The following is a 6,301-nucleotide window of genomic DNA, read 5'->3' as shown; positions in this document are numbered from 1 at the left end:
TCAGTGATGCCAAGGTTCAAGGACCGTCTCAGGTGGTAACATTTCTAGGGATTCAGTGGAACAAGGGGCACAGAGAGATCTTGCCCAATGCCAGACCGAAAATTATTAATTTTCCGGTCCCTAAATCCAAACAGGAGACTCAGTCTTATATTGGATTGTTTGATTTTTGGAGACAACATATCCCTCATTTGGGACAAATGTTGGCTCATTTGTACAACGTAACGAGGAAACAATATGAGTTCCAATGGGGAGAGGAACAGCAAAATGTGTTTGAGATGGTCAGGGAAGTGTGGCAAGACATTGAAGGGATTATTCAATCTACCAAGACCACTGTATTTCATGTCGATGCTCATGTCCCTACTAACTCACTTGAACGTTTGTTTAATTCAGAAGCAGATAAAGCAGCAGCCATCAGACAAGTCAGTCCAGCAGTTGACAAGGCAAGGTACAGCTGTTTGGGCACACCAGAAAGAGCGACACCTTATTCAGCAGGTTTAGACCTCAGTACATTGGAAACTGTCGTGGAACCCCCAGGTAAGGTAAAACCAATTTCAACAGGATTGGGTTGCCAGACACCAAAGGATCATTATGGTCAAATAGCCACTTGTTCTAGTTTAGCGTTAAAAGGAGCCATAGTGGTGGGAGGGGTAATAGATGCAGATTATCAGGGAGAAATCAAGGTACTGATGTTAAATTTGGGAAATGAACCTTTGATCTTGGTGAAACACCAGAAGGTGGCTCAGATGTTGATAATTCCAATAAACTTGTCTGAGATAAGAGAAGGAACTGCCCCAACAGAATTAACAATACGGGGTACTAAAGGTTTTGGATCCTCTAATATTACAAATGTAGTGGCAAAAATATGGATTCAAAACCTCCAAGGACCGCCCTCAGAGACAGAGGTAATAGCGGTCGGAAAAGATCGTACTCTCCTGATAATGAGACCAGGAGTGGAGAAGTGGGAATATGTCCCACAAGAAAAATGTTATTTACGAGAAAAATAGTGTATCTTTATTTGCAGATGGTGTTGTAAATAAGCGGAATCCATGGTATCGGTTACTGGGAAGAGCTCGATAGTGATGAGATGGAGAAATTCCTGTGTTTGATGTTTGCCTCTCTGGTCGTTGGATGGACAAGTCTACATCAGGAGGAACCTGTGGCGAATGAATTTCTGATGCACCATCACATTTTCAACACACAGATTGCTGGATCTGTACACTTTCTTTGGTTACAGCCACCAGTATCCCTTATCTGGATGTCCCGGTATCGATGGAGGAAATCTTAAAGTAGAAAAGTTGTTCTGATCATCTTGCTGATAAAGACACTCAAAGTGTTCGTCTATAGAATACTACAGTACCCATTTCCATAGTGGGATGGATCAATCTTCCATGGTGGCAAGGCAATTTGAATGCAACAGTCACCAATTTGCAATATCTGGCTTTTAAGGGAGGAATTTGGGTACTAAGATATAAGACTGGACTGACTAACCTGGGATTCATCCCTATGGGGAATATAAAAATAAGTTTTGGGACAGCTATAAATACTGTAGATGCTTTTAAACCCAGCTTAGTGGAAAAGACAATTCATGATATGTTATGGCCTTATGCCAATATGTTCATAAATGAGACTAGTGAAACTTGTAGTAACATATCGGGAAATGTAATGTGTAATGATTCCTTTGAATATCGAGCAAATGCCAAAACACATGATATTCAAGGGAGCTTTTCAGATAATATTGCTTTTAGTTTTAATATACATAGTAGTGAAAGTGATTATATTTGTGATTCAACGTTTATCCAAACAAACCAAGAAGTCAAAATCTGTGGCAAAGTCAATGTTAGTGTCCTATTAAAAGTGATATTTCTTGGTCATGGTATGGTATATTCCGAGTGATCTTCTTCTAGTGGAATACTGATGATGGAAAATAATCCCTGGGATCAAGGACCGATTGTGATACCAATGTGATATGACTGAAAGAATGTGTGATTAGATAGGAATCATAAAAGATAGGAGTGATCCCAGATATTATTTGACCTATCAATAATTCAGTATCAAAGAGATGTCCTTTGGAGGGCCAATATGATGACCAAAGAATACATGTCTTGAAGCAGTTTTCAAGATAAAGGAAGTAACATTCACAGTTCCACTTGCCGGAAACTTGTGGTTAGCTTAAAGACAGGTTTAAGGAAGCTTGCATATGAAATTTATGGCTCATTGCAATATTTCACTAACACAATGGTCAACTGTGGTCGGCCAGTCGACCACTGGCTAAATGTGCAGGAAATGTGCAGGAAGCTACTGGTGCCCACAGCAGCTTGTGGTCAAGTTACATGAACATGACTCAGCTGTCATATGCTGGTGACCATGTAAACCCAACCTACAATATTTTCCTATAAAAAATACACCGAACTCGCTTAATGTGAGGGAAAACCTTCCAGGACATTGAAGTGTACTTACGCACTGTTCCTGTGATGTAAGATGATGCCATGTTGATTCCTTATCATTAACTCGAGTTCCCTCCGATGTGAAAGGATTGCTACAACATAACGGTAATGTTGATGCATATTTCTGTTATTGTATAAGTTTCTATGACTATAGTTCTAAATGCCTATGTACCATTGATTATATTCATGTGCTATTAAAATAAATAGTATCTTGCTATAAAGAATATTAGTATTCGTGCCTGATTAGGATATCAGTGAGCGCTTCGTAAGTACGGGCTTTCAGCCCCCTTTTTAGTAGAATTTAGCAAGACAGAGACACCCAAAGAACCTAGATAACTTGGAGAAGATCTGCATGGAGGAGTGGGCCAAGATAACTCCAGAGACCTGTGCCGGCCTGATCAGGTCTTATAAAAGACGATTATTAGCTGTAATTGCAAACAAGGGTTATTCCACAAAATATTAAACTTAGGGGTTGAATAATAATTGACCCACACTTTTATGTTGAAAATTTATTAAAATTTAACTGAGCAACATAACTTGTTGGTTTGTAAGATTTATGCATCTGTTAATAAATCCTGCTCTTGTTTGAAGTTTGCAGGCTATAACTTATTTGCATCTTATCAAACCTGCTAAATCTGCAGGGGGTTGAAGACTACTTGTAGGCACTGTATCTGCACTCACACTACAGGAGCCGACCAAGCATGGAAATAGTGTCCCTGTAGCCATGCTCTTATTACCATCTTCTATCTACTAGGGTTTCTTGATATTGTGTGATCCTGAGTCCTACACCTAGATGCTGTAGACAGCCCCATTGGGCTCCTGAAGTGTCCATGTGGACTTGTATGGGTAAGTATTCAACATCAGGGCAAGCAAGCACTGTCAATCAATCTAAGTAGAGGTGCACAGCATGTTGAATGAGGGGTCGAAACAGTGCAATGAGCTCTTGGCCACACCAAAGGTACACTAAAAAGCCCTCATTTGCATATGAAACAAATGTTTTTCTGTCCTATTAAATAATGAAAGTCTATACTGCTGATACACATTGTATAGGGACTAAGTTGCTGATAAGACTGTATAAGTAATTTAAATACATTTTGGGGGGTGATTGAGTTTAATGTACCAGATATACAGTGGAACCTTGGTTTACCAGTAACCTGGTGTGCAAGCATTTTGCTATACGAGCAAAGCTTGCTGTAAATTTGTAACTCAGTTTACGAGCAAGCTTTGCTGTACAAGCAAATACTCACTGTGCACACTTCCGGTTCCATACTTTCACCGTGCTCTGACCTGCTCTAGCAGTCCGCACAAACACGCACAAACACACACACAGATATTATGCTCACCTATCCTCCGTTCCCTCGATGGCCTCTTCTCTGGTTCTTGCAGTCTGCAGGTATGTGGATCCGGTAACAAATGCAGCCGATGCAGGGGCTGCCACTGTCAGTGCTTCCCAAAGGCAGTGCGCTGACCAATCAGAGGCAGGCGGCTCATGCCTTTGATGTTAGCGCGCTGGCCAATCAGAGGCGAGCTGCTCATACCAATGATGTCAGCTGCTGAGCATAATATGTGTGTGTGTGTGTGTGTGTTTGTGCATGTTTGTGTGTGTGTGTTGGCACAATAGGGGACCAGGATAGGACATTGCTACAAGATGCGGAATGAATTGTCAGATTTTCAATTATTTCCTATGGGAAATTTTGCTTTGCTATATGAGTAACTTTGTTTAGGAACACACTCCCAGAACAGATTGTTCTCGTAAACCAAGGTTCCACTGTACTGTACTTTCCATCTCGGTTCAATACGATGATCATGTCAAACAATAAATTATGAAACATTGCAAAAATATCTGGCAACAGACAATATCCTATTATCATCAAACCACATATAAAATTTTTATTTAGCCCATATGGAAGGGCCACTTAAAAGAAAAAAGAGTTAGTGTAATACACCATCTGTGTCAGTTATTGCTCTGGGTTATGAAATTGGTGGAGGCTAACCGGCCACCCTGCGACTTCTACTCTAGGCGTCTAGTAGGTAGTATACATCAGACTAAGGTCTGGGAAATAAAAAACATACCACAACCAATGGCAGTGGTTTTCCTAAAAGCAACTAAAGGGTCATTCCCCATAAAACAAATTATCCCTACCCACAGAGATACTAAGGTTAGGGATCCTGGAACCCACAAAATAGGGCTTTACAGTTCTGTTTTGAATAGAGCTGATGTGCCCATCTGCCTGACCATGACTCCATTCATTGTCAATGCAACTGTTGGAAATACTGTACTCGGCTTTCTACAGCAGCTCCATTGACAAGGAATGGAGCAGAGGCTGAGCGGGCATCCCTCCAACCCACTCAGGACAGAGCTATACTGTAGATCTCCTTCTTGACGTTCATGAGCCCCATCTCAGGACCCTATAGCGATCAGCAAGTTATTCCATGTTCTATAGATAGAGGAGAACTGTTTTTTTTTCGTTAAAGAAGCTTTTAAACATTAAAAATCACCATATCAGCTATCTCCATATTCAACAAACAACCCAACCAAAATCTTAACAGTAAAGGATTTATGAACATTCCCAACATGTTGATGTTATGGAAATGTAGCAATGCACAATGCTATTATCTAACTTCCCTGGCTTTACGTATTGCACATCCACATCTGTTTTACTGGATTTATCTAAATAAGGGTACTTTCACACTTGCGTTGTGTGGCATCCGTCACAATCAGTTGTGTGACTGATGCAACGGATGCATTGCAGATAGTGGCACAGCTGATGTGACTGATGATGTGACACAAGCCGATCAGCTGATTGCTCTCAAAAGCCGGCCACCGAGTGATCAGCTGATCACTCTCAAAAGCCGGCCATCGGGCGATCAGCTGATCATTCGGCCGCCGAAAGAGAGAAACATGGATTTCAATTATTAAACATAAGAGCTGAGCATGCGCAGTAAAAAAAAAGGTATTCCGCTGCTCAAAAAACGCTAAATGCTGCGTTCCTGCCGCCCAACGGTCAGTCATTCCACGACTGATCCGTCACACGGCGGATGTAACGGAGACATATTAGTCGCAATCCATCGCAATCCATCGTCCATATAGGAAACAGCACAAGCCGTTAATGGATTGCGCTGTTTTCCAAAGCGGCGGATTGCGACTAACACAAGCGTGAAAGTACCCTAACCCCATTTATAAGAAAAATGTCACTTCTCACCAATTCCCTTCCTCCGGTCAAGGAACATGTTTGTAGGAATCAATGTTTTGGTGTATTGTGTTTCAGTAGGCACCACAACAGAGAATATAACATTCTATTCAACTACATGAAGCATATTTAATAGTTACATATTACAAAATGAATTGCCCACTTATCACAAGTTACCCTGATTCACCGAACCATCACTCATCGTGCTCTGTCATCCCCAAGCGTCCCAGAAATTTACTAGTAATGCTCAGCGCAATACTAATGAGATTCATCATTCCTTTTCTTTTTGTGGTTAAAATAGTTTTCACCAAATGCAAAACACAGATCAGAAAGTATCAAAAACAGGACTACCAGTGGGTTCTGTATATATAAATATACATATAAACATGTACTCAGGTGAGGATACACCTCACACACTCATTTCTAAGTAGTAAAAACGTCTGATGTTCCATTAGCCAAAAAATTCCTCAAATCTCTATAATGTTCTTCACGTAAATGTCATAAGTAGGTTCACATAGATTTCATTGGTGACCGCTTGTCTAAATTACTCTCCTCTGTAGCACTGTCCTGGCATAATAGCTGGTATGCTGCAGTATTAAATGGCTGGTTTACTTGTCCAAATCTTCTCAGACTCCTATATTTCAGGCCAGCTTCTTGCAAGTAAAA

Source organism: Anomaloglossus baeobatrachus, chromosome 2, assembly GCF_048569485.1.
Source record: "Anomaloglossus baeobatrachus isolate aAnoBae1 chromosome 2, aAnoBae1.hap1, whole genome shotgun sequence".
Taxonomy (NCBI): domain Eukaryota; kingdom Metazoa; phylum Chordata; class Amphibia; order Anura; family Aromobatidae; genus Anomaloglossus; species Anomaloglossus baeobatrachus.
This window is presented reverse-complemented; position numbering follows the sequence as displayed.